The sequence below is a fragment of the Phyllobates terribilis genome, unplaced genomic scaffold (genome assembly GCF_046119375.1).
Source record: "Phyllobates terribilis strain yellow unplaced genomic scaffold, ASM4611937v1 Scaffold_5874__1_contigs__length_48526, whole genome shotgun sequence".
Classification (NCBI taxonomy): Eukaryota; Metazoa; Chordata; class Amphibia; order Anura; family Dendrobatidae; genus Phyllobates; species Phyllobates terribilis.
In genome coordinates this window covers 34,549-48,527 of record NW_027368619.1, presented here as the reverse complement: position 1 = coordinate 48,527, position 13,979 = coordinate 34,549, and the positions used below count along the sequence as shown (strand labels likewise).

At 35.4% G+C, this 13,979-nt stretch overlaps 1 pseudogene; it reads left to right on the top strand.

Annotated features, from left to right (window-relative positions):
- Window positions 1-1,666: 1,666 nt before the first annotated feature.
- LOC141250545 (uncharacterized) lies at window positions 1,667-10,198 on the top strand (annotated as a pseudogene).
- The last annotated feature ends 3,781 nt before the right edge of the window (window positions 10,199-13,979 follow it).

The window sequence follows — 13,979 nt, the reverse complement described above, 5'->3', positions numbered from 1 at the left end:
ATTCAGCTTGGCTCATCCTCAATGATGTAGCAAGTTGTTCATCAGAAGGCTCACATCCTAATCTGTCTTTCAATCTGAAAGTTCCATAACAGACAGCTTCAGAACAGAGGTTTTCAGAAAACCAGCATATCTATAGGATTTTTGAATTACAGCAAGCATAAAATATCATCACAGGAAATTGCAGTTAAATTGATGTAAAATAAGGTTTAGACACTCATCCTGAAGACATTGATAGAGTTATTTGCAGTTAAATTGATGTAAAATAAGGTTTTTCACTGTAAAAGAAATGCCAAAAAGATCAATATCATACAAACCTGGATTAAGATAGCTTTAGGTTTCGCTAGCTTTAGGGTTTCGGTAGACGATAGCCTTAGTGTTGAAGACGATTCGTTTGAGGAAGACGATAGCTTTGCGTTAGGGTTTATGTAGTACTAGATCTGGGAGTGTGTATTTGTCGTTAGGGTTTTGGGGAGGGGGGAGAGTGTTGGCTGTAATGGAAAGGGAAGATTATGTTTTCTGCAGAAATGGAAAGGGAAGATATCAGTTTTCTGCAGTAACGGGCCGAAGAGGAATTTGAACATTAAATGGACTTTGTAACGGGCTTAAATGGACTTTGAATTTGGGCTGAGGATGAATTTGCACATTAAATGGACTTTGTAACGGGCCGAAGTTGATATTTTAAAAATGTATGAGCAATACGATTTTGTAACGGGCCGAACAAAAAATATTTGCACACTAATGAAAGTTAATGAATTTTATTAGTATAAGTATTTGCTTTTAAATCTTTATTAGCTTATCAATAGTGGAAAAAACCCTTTTAGAGGCGGGCATTTTGACACTTGTTGAGGCGTATACCGTTCGCAGCAAATGAGGGGGCTGCAACAAGTGGGAACACTTTTAGAGGCGGGCTAAATACGCCTCAAAAAAGACCCTTTTAGAGGCGGGCCAACAGAGGCCCGCCTCTAAAAGGGCCTCAACAAGTGCCTCATTGGACACTTGTTGAGGCGGGCCGGCCCAGTGTGCGCCTCAACAGGTGCTTGTTGAGGCGGGCCGGCCCAGTGTGCGCCGCTAAAAGTCCGCACCTGTTGAGGCGGGCGTGCTTAAGCCCGCCTCAACAGGTACCATTAGAGGCGGGCCTTTCAGGCCCGCCTCTAATGGGGCCTCAACAAGTGCCACTTTCGGCACTTGTTGAGGCGGGCCGGCCATGTGCGCCGCTAAAAGTCAGCACTTGTTGAGGCGGGCGTGCGTAAGCCCGCCTCAACAGGTGCCTTTAGAGGCGGGCCTCGTTAGGCCCGCCTCTATAATTAGGAAAAGAGAGCCGCAACAAAACAGTAAGCTGGCCCCTACCTGCTCTTAGAATCGTCTGAAATAACCACACACAAATTTATAGAAGAATGTACTTTTATACAACAGGTTTGACCAGAGTACAATTAAATTCTCAACAACAGTTTACAAGTACGATTAAGTTCAATCCGATGATAGATATGTCGATGTAAAATATTGTGCCCATTGCTCACGAACTACATCCATTTCTTCAACAGTATATGATGTCGTCCTCTTAGTATATAGCTTCATAAGAAACACAGAAATTATTGATAAAAAACTCAAAAATATCAATGTATAGTTAAACACTTGAAATGCCCTAGAACATCCACGCAATACAGTCATGATGTTGTTAGTATTCCAAAAAGAACTAATTCATAAGCAAGGAAGGAACCGAGCAAAGAAGGGCGAAAGGAAGAGGGTCAGAGGGATACTCGGCCGAGACCGAGTATCCGCCCGAGTAGTGAGCCACCGCGCGAGGGGGCAGAGTGAAACTCGGCCCACAACTCGGCCGAGTTGTGGGCCGAGTTGTGGCCTGCCCCCTCGCGCGGTGGTTCACTACTCGGGCGGATACTCGGCCGAGTACTGGGCCGAGTATCCCTCTGACCCTCTTCCGAAAGTTCGCTTTAACTTGGGGGGTTACGAAAGGAGGAACTTGGAGAATAATAAAAGGGGGTTAATATCATTTTTAATATCATTTCTAGTAATAATTGCAAGAAGAGGAAGATTTAATATCATTTTTAATAACTATCCCGCCAAGGGCCTAAATTATGAATTCTATCCCGCCAAGGGCCTAATTTAATAGATAATAATACACAACTAAGCAAGAAAAAATACAAACGCAACTATCCCGCCAAGGGCCTAAATTATGAAATCTATCCCGCCAAGGGCCTAAGAACTTAGGGTAGAAGTATTACCTTGATTCGATATCGATCCTTCAAGACAACGCCTCAATAAACTCCTTCAATGCAAAAGCTATAACCACAAAAAATTGTATATAAATTAGGTGTATACTTTTCATATTGTCATTGGGGCATTTCATCAAACACCTTCAAGGCACAAACTATAAACACAAAAAATACACAAATTCGGGATAGATTTAAACATTTAAATGCACAAGTTGTTAGTATTAGTTGTTAGATTTGACTAGGATGGAATATAGTATATGAATTAGGGGTATATTCTTCATATTTTCATAGAGGCATTTCATCAAACACTTTGAATGCACAAACTATAAACACAAAAAAATGAACAAATTGGGGGTAGATTTAAACACTTAAATGCACAAGTTGGTAGCTAGATAGAATACTTACCGGCCAACGAAGACGAAGACGAAGGGCGGGCGTTCTCGGCCGAAGAGCGAATGAAGCGCGGAGAGGAGAGACGAAGGGCGAACAGCAGAGGAGAGACGAAGGGCGAACGGAGAGGAGAGAAGAAGGGCGAACGGCAGGCGGGTGTTCTGAGCCAAAGGGAGAACGAGAGGAGAGACGAAGGGCGGGCGTTCTCGGCCGAAGGGAGAACTAGAGGAGAGACGAAGGGCAGACGACGGGCGAACGCGAAGGGAGAACGAAGAAGACGAGGTGGTGCGGAACGAAGGGAGAACGAAGAAGACGGCTGTTGAAAAGACGAAGGGCGGAATGAAGGGAGAACGAAGAAAATACGTAACGAAAGACGAAGGGCGGAACGAAGAAAAGACGAAGGGCGTTCGGATTTGTTGAGGCGGGCGTTAAGCGGCCCGCCTCAATAGGTATCAATAGAGGCGGGCTTAATTGCCCGCCTCTAATAGAGCCGGCATTCAAGCTCCTTTGTTAGCCGGATTTGTTGAGGCGGGCGTTAAGCGGCCCGCCTCAACAAGCATCAAATGAGGCGGGCGTTAAGAGGCCCGCCTCAATAGGTATTAAAAGAGGCAGGCTTAATGGCCCGCCTCTAATACCTCACCCGCGACCCATCTTAAATTAAAAGAGGCGGGCTTTCTCGGCCCGCCTCAATAACACCTTATAGAGGCGGGCCCGTGTCGGCCCGCCTCAATAAAATCTTCCGGGAACATTTTCCGGGTGCTTGTTGAGGCGAATAATAGTTTGTACGCCTCAATAAGTTTTTTTTGAGGCGTTTTTTTTTAGGTCCGCCTCTAAAAGGGAGCCTCAACAAGTGTTTTTTCTACTAGTGTGTATATTTTATCTATGTATAAAAAATAATTAAAAAAAATTATGAAAGAAATTGTATATAAGAATATAGTTTGTTCGTATGTTGATTACGTTAATTTAATCGTCCTTTAGCTTCTTTTATACATTATTAATTTTTTGTTCTAGATGTCCAAGAACATTGATGTAAATCGCAAGAGCCCGTCACATCCGCAATTAGACCATTCAATTGCGAGCATTCCTGAAAATGCTAAAAAAACAATCACAATATACTCGGTTCATCAAGTCAAAAGAGACGTTCCACGACCTCAGAGCATTTTATACGCCTTCATAATCAATCATTGTAAATTTTATCTTTTTTGTAATGGATATCTTTTAATTACTTATATTATTTTTGGTTTATATTACGTTATTTCTTTTTCTTTCTATTTTGATATTGTAGGATGAGTACGACTGATAATGTTATAGATAATAGTCATAACGGAATCAATTTATCAAGGCAAAAGAGACGTTCGACAAGTTCAAAGTAAGTTTTACATATTCATATTCAATAATCGTATAGTCCTATAATATATTATATCTTACATACTTATACTATTAAGACGACAGTGTGATTGTTGCTCATAATTTGCTTTTGAGATTGCAGTGAAAACATCTCATCAAATTCAAGTGAAGAGCATCGAAACATACTTAGACCAATGAGGCAAAAGAAACTTGGCACTATGTCTACACAATCTCCACAAATTCTTTCTCAATTTTCTCATGATGTCAATTTTCATCAAAGAGTCCCTCTTCAAGACATATCCAACGGTAACCTCACATACATAATTCTTTACAAAGATATGATTATACATTACTTCAATAATTAACCAAACTTTTGATGAAATAAAATGTGGTCTCCCTAATATTTGAATTTTTCATTTGTTGGATATCACATAGGGTTTAACAACATAACTTCGTCAATGACACCGATGAATCATACACAATATTTTCCTACACAATTTCCTTTCAACATTCCAGGTACATATATATGAATAATATTTCTCTTATTGATTTACTATATGACCTTATGTCATTTTTTTAGTTTATTTATCATTTTTATTTATATATACATATAGCATTTTATGGCCTTCCTTCCTCATCTTCAAACACTTATCATATGCCTCCAGCTCAAATTCAAAGTTCATCCATCACTCCAGGTATTGCTTATTACACATTATTAGCCATTATATACATTAACTACATGATAATATGATTAACTGTTGCTTAATATTAAAAATAAATACCAACTAATATCCTTTAATCAACTCATGTAGTGTATAGCAGCATTGCTTCTTCTTCAAATCAAATTGATATGCGATATGCTCACTTACCAAGTCTGTTTATCACTTCAGGTATAGATTTTTTCGTATTATATAATGTTATATTAGTAATTCATTTGTTTCAATCTTTTTTGTATTATGAATATTTATATTTTACTATATTATATTAATTTAATATGTATGATCAATATGTAGGAGTAGCACAAAATGGCATACCTATCATTTTATCAAATCAATATCAAATGCCGTCAACTCTAAATCAGAGTCGGATCATCACTCCAGGTATTCATTGATTTCATATCTGCTATGATATTGTTAATATGTTTTTTTGCTTACATGATCGGCACATTTGCAAGGATTATTTCTAATGTTTAAATAATCTTTCGTAGGTCATAATGGTGTTGCTTCTTCATCATTAAACCAAAACCGTACACGTTCTGCTCAATTAGAAAGTCCGATTATTAATCCAGGTCTTGAATACATCTCCTTGACATGTCAATATATATTTTGATTGATATATTTATAGGTTGATATAATTTTAATACATATTGAAGAGATATGAAAAGTTTAAGCACTACACTATATTTTCAGATTATTGTGATCTTGGTGACCCGGCATTTGAATGCAAATATTGTGGTGCACTGATGTGGTTCGATGAAAGAGTGGTGAAACGTGATAAAGGTGACGAACAAGCTTTTGGTTTGTGTTGTAAGAAAGGGAAGATTCAGTTGCCTATTCTGAAAGAGCCACCCCCTCTGCTCAATAATTTAAGGAAAGATGAAGATACAAGAAGTAAAAAGTTCAAAGAACATATTCGTCTGTATAATATGATGTTTTCTTTTACATCATTGGGCGGGAAAGTAAAAAGAATAGAAGAAGGAAGAGGACCTTATGTGTTTCAACTACACGGGCAGAACTGTCATCGAATTGGGAGCCTAATACCACCAGAAGGAGAGTCTGCCAAGTTTTCCCAATTATATACATATGATACTGAGCATGAGGATCAAAATAGAATTGATGCCATCGAGTAAGGCTTTGTTTGATATTAATCTACGTAATTTTTTAAATTAATTTCATTTTAAATTCATATATTTGTCAACTTATATTAAATTATATATCTCTATTTAATTTGTTGCAGCCCTAAAGGTAAACGTAAACTAGATGACAAGTTGGTAGGAGATTTGAAGGCAATGATTGACCAATATAATCCTCATGCCAAAGCATTCAGAATGGCAAAGGATAGATTCAAGAATGAGCCGACGGTTGATGTCAAGTTAAGACTTATACATAAAAGGGGAACTGATCCGAGAAGATATAACCTTCCCACTACATCAGAAGTAGCGGCACTCATAGTTGGTGATTCCAATGACTTAATTGATCACAGGGATATTGTTCTAGAGAGGCAGAATCGCTCATTGCAACGAATCAACGAGCTACATCCCTCTTATCTCCCTCTTCAATATCCGTTGTTGTTTCCGTACGGAGAGGATGGCTACATGATTGACATTCCACTTAGTGATGTTGGTAACAGTTCTACAAGAAAGAGGGAAAGGGTAAGCATGAGAGAGTACTTTGCATTCCGCATTCAAGAAAGACGAAGAGAATCCAAATGTATTGTTCACGGTAAAGCATTGTTTCAACAATTTGCATGTGATGGTCAGAGCATGATAGAGCCAATCGCCTAAACTATCACCAAACACATCAGAAACCTTTGAGAGTTGATCATTATAAGAATCTAACTAATGCTGCAAATGCCGGTAACAAGGATCCAGCTTCTGCGGGAAAGCGGATAGTTTTACCTTCGAGTTTCACAGGTGGTCCTAGATATATGATTCAAAACTATCAAGATGCAATGGCAATATGCAGACATCATGGATATCCTGATTTATTTATAACCTTCACCTGCAACACGAGATGGCCAGAAATAACCAGATTTGTTGAGGAACGTAAACTTAGACCTGAAGATCGTCCTGATATAATTTGTCGAGTATTCAAGATGAAACTTGATGACATGATCAACACCATTAGAAACGACGTTAAAATTTTTGGCAGGGTCAAATCAATAATTTTTATGCACATGATTTAACTAATATTATTATTTCTCATGAAAATTAATATGATATTTGTCACTTACTTTGACTAATCTATATTTCAGTGTTATATACGATTGAATTTCAGAAGAGAGGTTTGCCACATGCACATATTATATTATTCTTGGAGAGTGAATCTAAGCTCCATCATCCTGAAGACATTGATAGAGTTATTTCAGCTGAAATTCCAGACCCGATACATGACCCTCATTTGTTTCAGATTGTGACTGATCGTATGATGCATGGTCCGTGTGGGTTAGATAACAAAAATGCCGTATGCATGGAAGATAACAAGTGTAAAAAGTACTTTCCCAAGAGCTTTAATGAAGTCACAAAAATTGATGATGATGGTTATCCAGTTTATAGAAGAAGGAGGAATGGCCATACAGTAAAGAAAAGTGGGAAGGATGTAGACAGTCGGTATGTAGTTCCATACAACAAAGCCCTCCTGCTTCGATACAATGCTCATATTAATGTTGAATGGTGCAATCAATCAAGTTGTGTGAAGTATTTGTTCAAGTATATAAACAAGGGACATGATCGTGTCACAACTACATTGTCCAACGGAAATGAGATTGAGGATTACTATAACTGCAGGTACATATATTCCTCGAAGACTGGGCTTGCACAAACTATCTTCACTTTATTTTTTTATATTATTACAATACTAATAGAATTTTCCTTACTTACAGATACCTTTCTCCTTGTGAGGCGATGTGGCAAATTTTTGAATTCAAACTTCACTTCAGAACTACAGCTGTAATAAGGTTGAATTTCCATCTCCCAGATGAGCAAAATGTCCTTTTTAACGATGATGATCCAATCGACGACGTAATCGGCCAAGTAAATGATGAAACGATGTTTTTAGAGTGGATGGAGCACAACAAGGTTGACTCTGAATCTAGGCAGTATACATATGGTGAATTTCCGATGCATTATGTTTGGAATCGAAAACTAAAGAAGTGGACATCCAGACAGATTCGCAGGGACGTCATTGGTAGGATATATCATGAGAAACCCGGAAGTGGTGAAAAGTATTACCTCAGGATTTTGTTGAATCGGGTTAAAGGTCCAACTTGCTATGAGGATATCAGAACAGTTAATGGGATTGTATATCCTACTTTCAAAGAAGCATGTTTTTCTTTAGGACTATTGGACGATGACAGGGAGTATATTGATGGCATCATTGAGGCCAGTTTTTGGGGCAGTGCACACTACCTCAGGACTTTATTTGTTATGCTTCTACACTCTGGAAGTATGTCTAGGCCTGACTACATTTGGGAACAAACACATAGATTACTATCTGATGATATTCTTGCACAAAGAAGAAGGATCCTCCGTGATAACGGTATGTTTCCAATAAACAAAATGTTTCCGTTTACCTTTAACATTTGTTTTCCTAAAACTATCAAATACCTTTCTTTTGCCGCATCATGTTAAAGTATGTGGATTTAGGAAGTTTTTCACCTAATGGCTAATGATGCATCATTTATAGTATAACAATCTAATTGTTTTCGATCATTATTATTAGTTATTAAATCAGATATTTTTAGTCTTAGAAATTTGATATTATTAAAGGATTACACTTTGAGTATATAGCTAGAAATCTTATTATTTATTTTTTCACCTCTTATAGTAAAATTACAATAATTTTACAGATTTGCAGCTAACCGAAGATCAACTACAAAATTATGCACTTGCTGAACTTGAAAAGATTTTGCAACATAACGGTGATAGTTTGAAAGATTATCCTCCAATGCCTATTCCGGATCAGAGTTTAATATCAGATGGCTTCAATAGATTGATTCACGATGAGCTCCGCTATAACAGAAGAACATTAGTTGATGAACATCAGTCTATGCTTTCTAGATTTACAGAGGAGCAAAAATCAGTGTATTCTCAAATCATGGATGCGGTGCATGCAAAAGAAGGAGGTGTGTTCTTTTTGTATGGATATGGAGGAACTGGAAAAACATTTATATGGAGATCTCTTTCAGCTGCCCTACGTTCAAAAGGTGAAATTGTGATTAATGTTGCTTCGAGTGGAATTGCAGCACTTTTGATTCCTGGTGGTAGGACTGCACATTCTAGATTTAAGATACCAGTAGATATACATGAGGATTCAACATGTCATATAAAATCATATACACATCTTGCTGAGTTGATATCTAGGGCCTCACTTATAATATGGGATGAAGCTCCAATGACAAACAGGTTTGCTTTCGAAGCACTTGATAGAACATTAAGAGACATAGTGCGTTCATCAAATCAGAATAGCTCGCAGTTACCATTTGGTGGTAAAGTTGTGGTATTTGGTGGAGATTTCAGACAAATTTTGCCTGTTATAGCTGGAGGAAGTAGGCAAGATATTGTTTTATCAACGATTAATTCTTCATCTCTCTGGAATCATTGCAAAGTTCTGAAATTGACAAGGAATATGCGATTAGAAAGTGGCTGCACAGAATCACAAATTTGTGAATCAAAAGAATTTTCAGAATGGATCTTAAGAGTTGGTGATGGAGTTGAAGGTGGTCAAAATGATGGTGAGGTAATCATAGAATTTCCTCTAGGAGTACTTATAACCGAAGTGAGTGAACCAATTCCATCTATTGTTGCAGCTTTGTATCCCTCTCTCATTGAAATTCAATGTCCAGCTGATTACTTCCAAGAAAGGGCAATTCTTGCCCCAGCACATGAGATTGTCGAGACGGTCAATGATTACATGTTGTCTCAATTACCAGGAGAAGAAAGAATCTATCTTAGCTCAGACAGTATTTGCAAGTCTGATGATAACTATGACAGTGATGCTACAATGTATTCAAGTGAGTATCTGAACAATATACGATTATCCGGGATTCCAAATCATGTGTTGAAACTGAAGATAGGTGTTCCTGTGATGCTTCTCAGAAATATTGATCAGTCCTCGGGCCTATGTAATGGTACGAGACTGATAATTACTCGACTTGGAACACACGTTATCCAAGCTGACATTATCTCAGGAAGTAATGTAGGTCATCGAGTGTACATTCCTCGCACTATACTTTCACCGTCAGATACTCGATTTCCCTTCAGGTTTCAGAGAAGACAATTTCCGTTGATCGTGTGTTTTGCTATTACCATAAATAAAAGTCAAGGTCAATCATTGTCTCGAGTCGGTTTGTTCCTACCTCGGCCTGTTTTTTCACATGGACAATTATATGTTGCCTTATCAAGAGTTACGAGCAAAGAGGGTTTGAAAGTTCTTATATGTGACAAAAAAGGTCAACCTCAAACTACAACATTGAATGTTGTATACAAAGAGGTTTTTCAAAACTTGAACTAATATAATTATAATAGAGATCCTGGATTGAAATCCCCCAGACGTAGCCGTTTACGGTGAACTGGGTCAACAAATCTCGCGTTCCTTTGTCACTTTTATAAATTTATTTTATATCTTATAGAATTAATTGCATTTAGATTTATGTAATGACAATAACTATGTTTTAAATTTAAACTCCCGTTAGATATATGTAACGACACTAACTATGTTATAAAAATTTCATCTCCCGTGCATGGCACGGGTCTTAAACTAGTTATTTCTATTTTTAGGGGGATTTTTTCCCTAACAAACTGATTTTTAGGGGGATTTTATTCCTTAACAAATTGATTTTTTACTCTAAAAAGTTAAGTGTTTCTAGATTAAAAAAAAACGTAATAGTGAGGATATTTTTATCTAGATTGTTAGAGTTTATTTATTTTATCTATCATTAATCCATATTTTAAAAAATTAAGTGCCACATCAAAAATATATTTAAAAAGTAATTTATGAAACTAATTTTAAGAGTAATTAATTAATATAATTATTGCTATTTTTGGGGACTTAACAAACTGATTTTTTACTCTAAATAATTAAGTGTTTCTAGATAAAAAAAAATACGTAATAGTGAGAATATTATTATCTAGATTGTTAGAGTTTTGTTTATTTTTTATCTATCATTAATCTATATTTTAAAATTAATGAAATTTATAATAACCAATCACTATCTCTACATTTGAGGCTTCAAACGCACCAGTTTGTTGATGACGCATCAAAGAATATAAAATAATTTCATTACTTAATTTTTAATCGGATCCAATTACTTATAAAATTGACTTTATGATTAATTAATTAATTAATTAACATACCTTATTATTAGTTAGCTGAATTAATCCATAACATCGACAAGATAATTTGTGTTTTGGTGAAAAATACTAAGGATTAAAAGACTATGTTGTTAAAGTTTGATCCCCCCTACTAATCTAAAAATTTTATGTTGTTGCCACTAATCTAAACATACTTTTGCAAGTTTTAAAAGTACAGTTGTGGACTAACTTTTACTAAAATTATGCTTTCAAATATACACTACTCCACGATTACACTAATCGGGAAAAAATATATGAAGTTTTATTTCTTAAATTTCACTTTCAATTTTATTTGTGATGGGGCAACATCTCAAATCTATTTACAAAATCATATTCAAGCGTAATTTGGAAAAAATAATTTTGTACACGTATAATTTATATTATTTTATAATATATTATTATTATGTTATTATTAACATCACCATTTAGAAAAAAAAAACTATAAAATCACAAAAGGACACTCTTAGTCTGTTACTTCGTTGGATCAACGAAACTTGACGTCATCCGAAATAAATAGACCTTGAAAATTTACTAGTCCAATTAACTTGAACTCGATTTTCACGTGAACCCAACCTGCTCGACCTGTTTGATACCTCTATTAATAATAGATGTAATTATTTTACTAAATCCCATATTTGTAAAAAAAATAAGTTTGAAGATTTAATATTTCCTACTTTTTATAGTTTATAATGAGAAGTCTTTTGTTTTAGAATATGATTTTTTTACCATGCATATACTCCATTCATTTGAAAATACTTATCATTCTATAAGATTGCGTATAAATTGAGGTTAAAGAATTCCTTCAAATAATGTGGCTATTACTTTCATCAAAATTGAAAGTAAACATAATTAGTATAATCCTAATCCTAATCTAATCTAATCTAATCTTATCTTAATCTTAATATACTATAAAATTGGCATTGTTTGACATCATTAATACCCTCCTTATTGTTTGGCATCATTAACCTCTAAAATTAATATTACTCGGTCCAATTTGTTCGGCCCAATAGCCCAATCCCTCCTCCTTAGCCAATAAATAGACACATTCTCCATTGTGCAAGAATATCTTCCTCTCTTCCTCTCTTTTGAGAAGTATGTTTTGTAGTTGCCCACATACGGGATACTCTACATCAGAAACTCGATTTTCTTCTTAGATCTAAATCGATTTGAGAAGTATGCTCTGTAGTTGCCCACAAACGGGATCCTCTACATCAGAAACTCGATTTTGTTCTTAGATCTAAATCGATTTGAGAAGTATGCCCCTCAAACTCAACTTGGGTTTTGTTTAAATTTCCCCAGTTGTCTTTATTTTCTTTAATCATCTTTTTGGAAATAAGTGTGAAAGAAAAACTAAAATCTCTCACATAAAATAAAAATTGCATTAGCATTCTACTCAATTAGGAAAGATAAATAGTCAAATTAAGTAAATTAAGCTTCGGGTCCATTTGAATGTCAAGAGTTCACATAATTCACTTCTTATCCTTTATTACTATCAAATAAAAATCATTTCTTATTCTGAAACCGCATTGAACCCTTGCTCTTTCTATGTTCTGACCCTTCTTTGCACAAGTCAAAGCATCACCTTCATTGCTCTATATATAAATAAATGAACACACACATACAGTCCTATAAGAGAGCCCATCACCATGAATCTATACATCATATTATATCATAATCCTTATAAAGTTGAGTTTATTAAGCATATTTCTCAACATACCCTTATTTTCATTATTGATCATTCTTGAAATAAATGCAAAAGAAAAACGAAAAACTCTCAAATAAAATAGAAGTTGTGTTAACCCTCTTCTTGATTATGGAAGATAAATAGTTAAATTAATTAAATTTAACTTCATGTCTCTTTGAATTCCAAGACTCCACGTAATTCATTTCATATCCTTTAGTACAATTAAATATTCTCATTCTCAAAACCGTCTTAAATCTTTTATCTTTTTATGTTCCGGCCCTTCTTTGCAGAAGTCAAAGCATAACCTCTATCACTCTATAAATACAGAAATGAATGCACGCATGCAGTCCCATAAGAGCGGCCATCACCATGAATCTCTCACATAAAATGAAAATTGCATCATCCTTCTACTCAATTAGGAAAGATAATTAGTCAAATTAAGTAAATTAAGCTTCACGTCCTTTTCAATTCCAAGAGTCCACATAATTCACTTCTTATCCTTTATTACTATTAAATAAAAGTCCTTTCTTATTCTGAAACCGCATTGAACCTTTGCTCTTTCTATGTTTCGACCCTTCTTTGCACAAGTCAAAGCATCACCTCCATTGCTCTATAAATAAATAAATGAACACACACATACAATCCTATAAGAGAGCCCATCACCATGAATTTATACATCATATCATATCATAATCCTTATAAAGTTGAGTTTTTTTAAGCATATTTCTCAACATATCCTTATTCTCATTATTGATCATTTTTGAAATAAATGCGAAAGAAAAACGAAAAACTCTCAAATAAAATAGAAGTTGTATTAACCCTTTACATGATTATGGAAGATAAATAGTCAAATTAATTAAATTTAACTTCATGTCTCTTTGAATTCCAAGACTCCACGTAATTCATTTCATACCTTTTAGTACAATTAAATATTCTCATTCTCAAAACCGCCTTAAACCTTTTCTCTTTTTATGTTCCGACCCTTCTTTGCAGAAGTCAAAGCATAACCTCTATCACTCTATAAATACAAAAATCAATGCACGCATGCAGTCCCATAAGAGCAGCCATCACCATGAATTTATACATACGAATAAAAAATTGAGTGGTTTATGATTGGGAAAAGATGATCAATATCAAAGCGAAGTCAAACTTAATGTCAATTTATTCCTATAAATTTTTATTCTTCTGCATGTTTTCTTCCATCTTTTCTATTACCTTCAATTCTTAATATGTGTATATAGTTTGTTGTCATTTTACG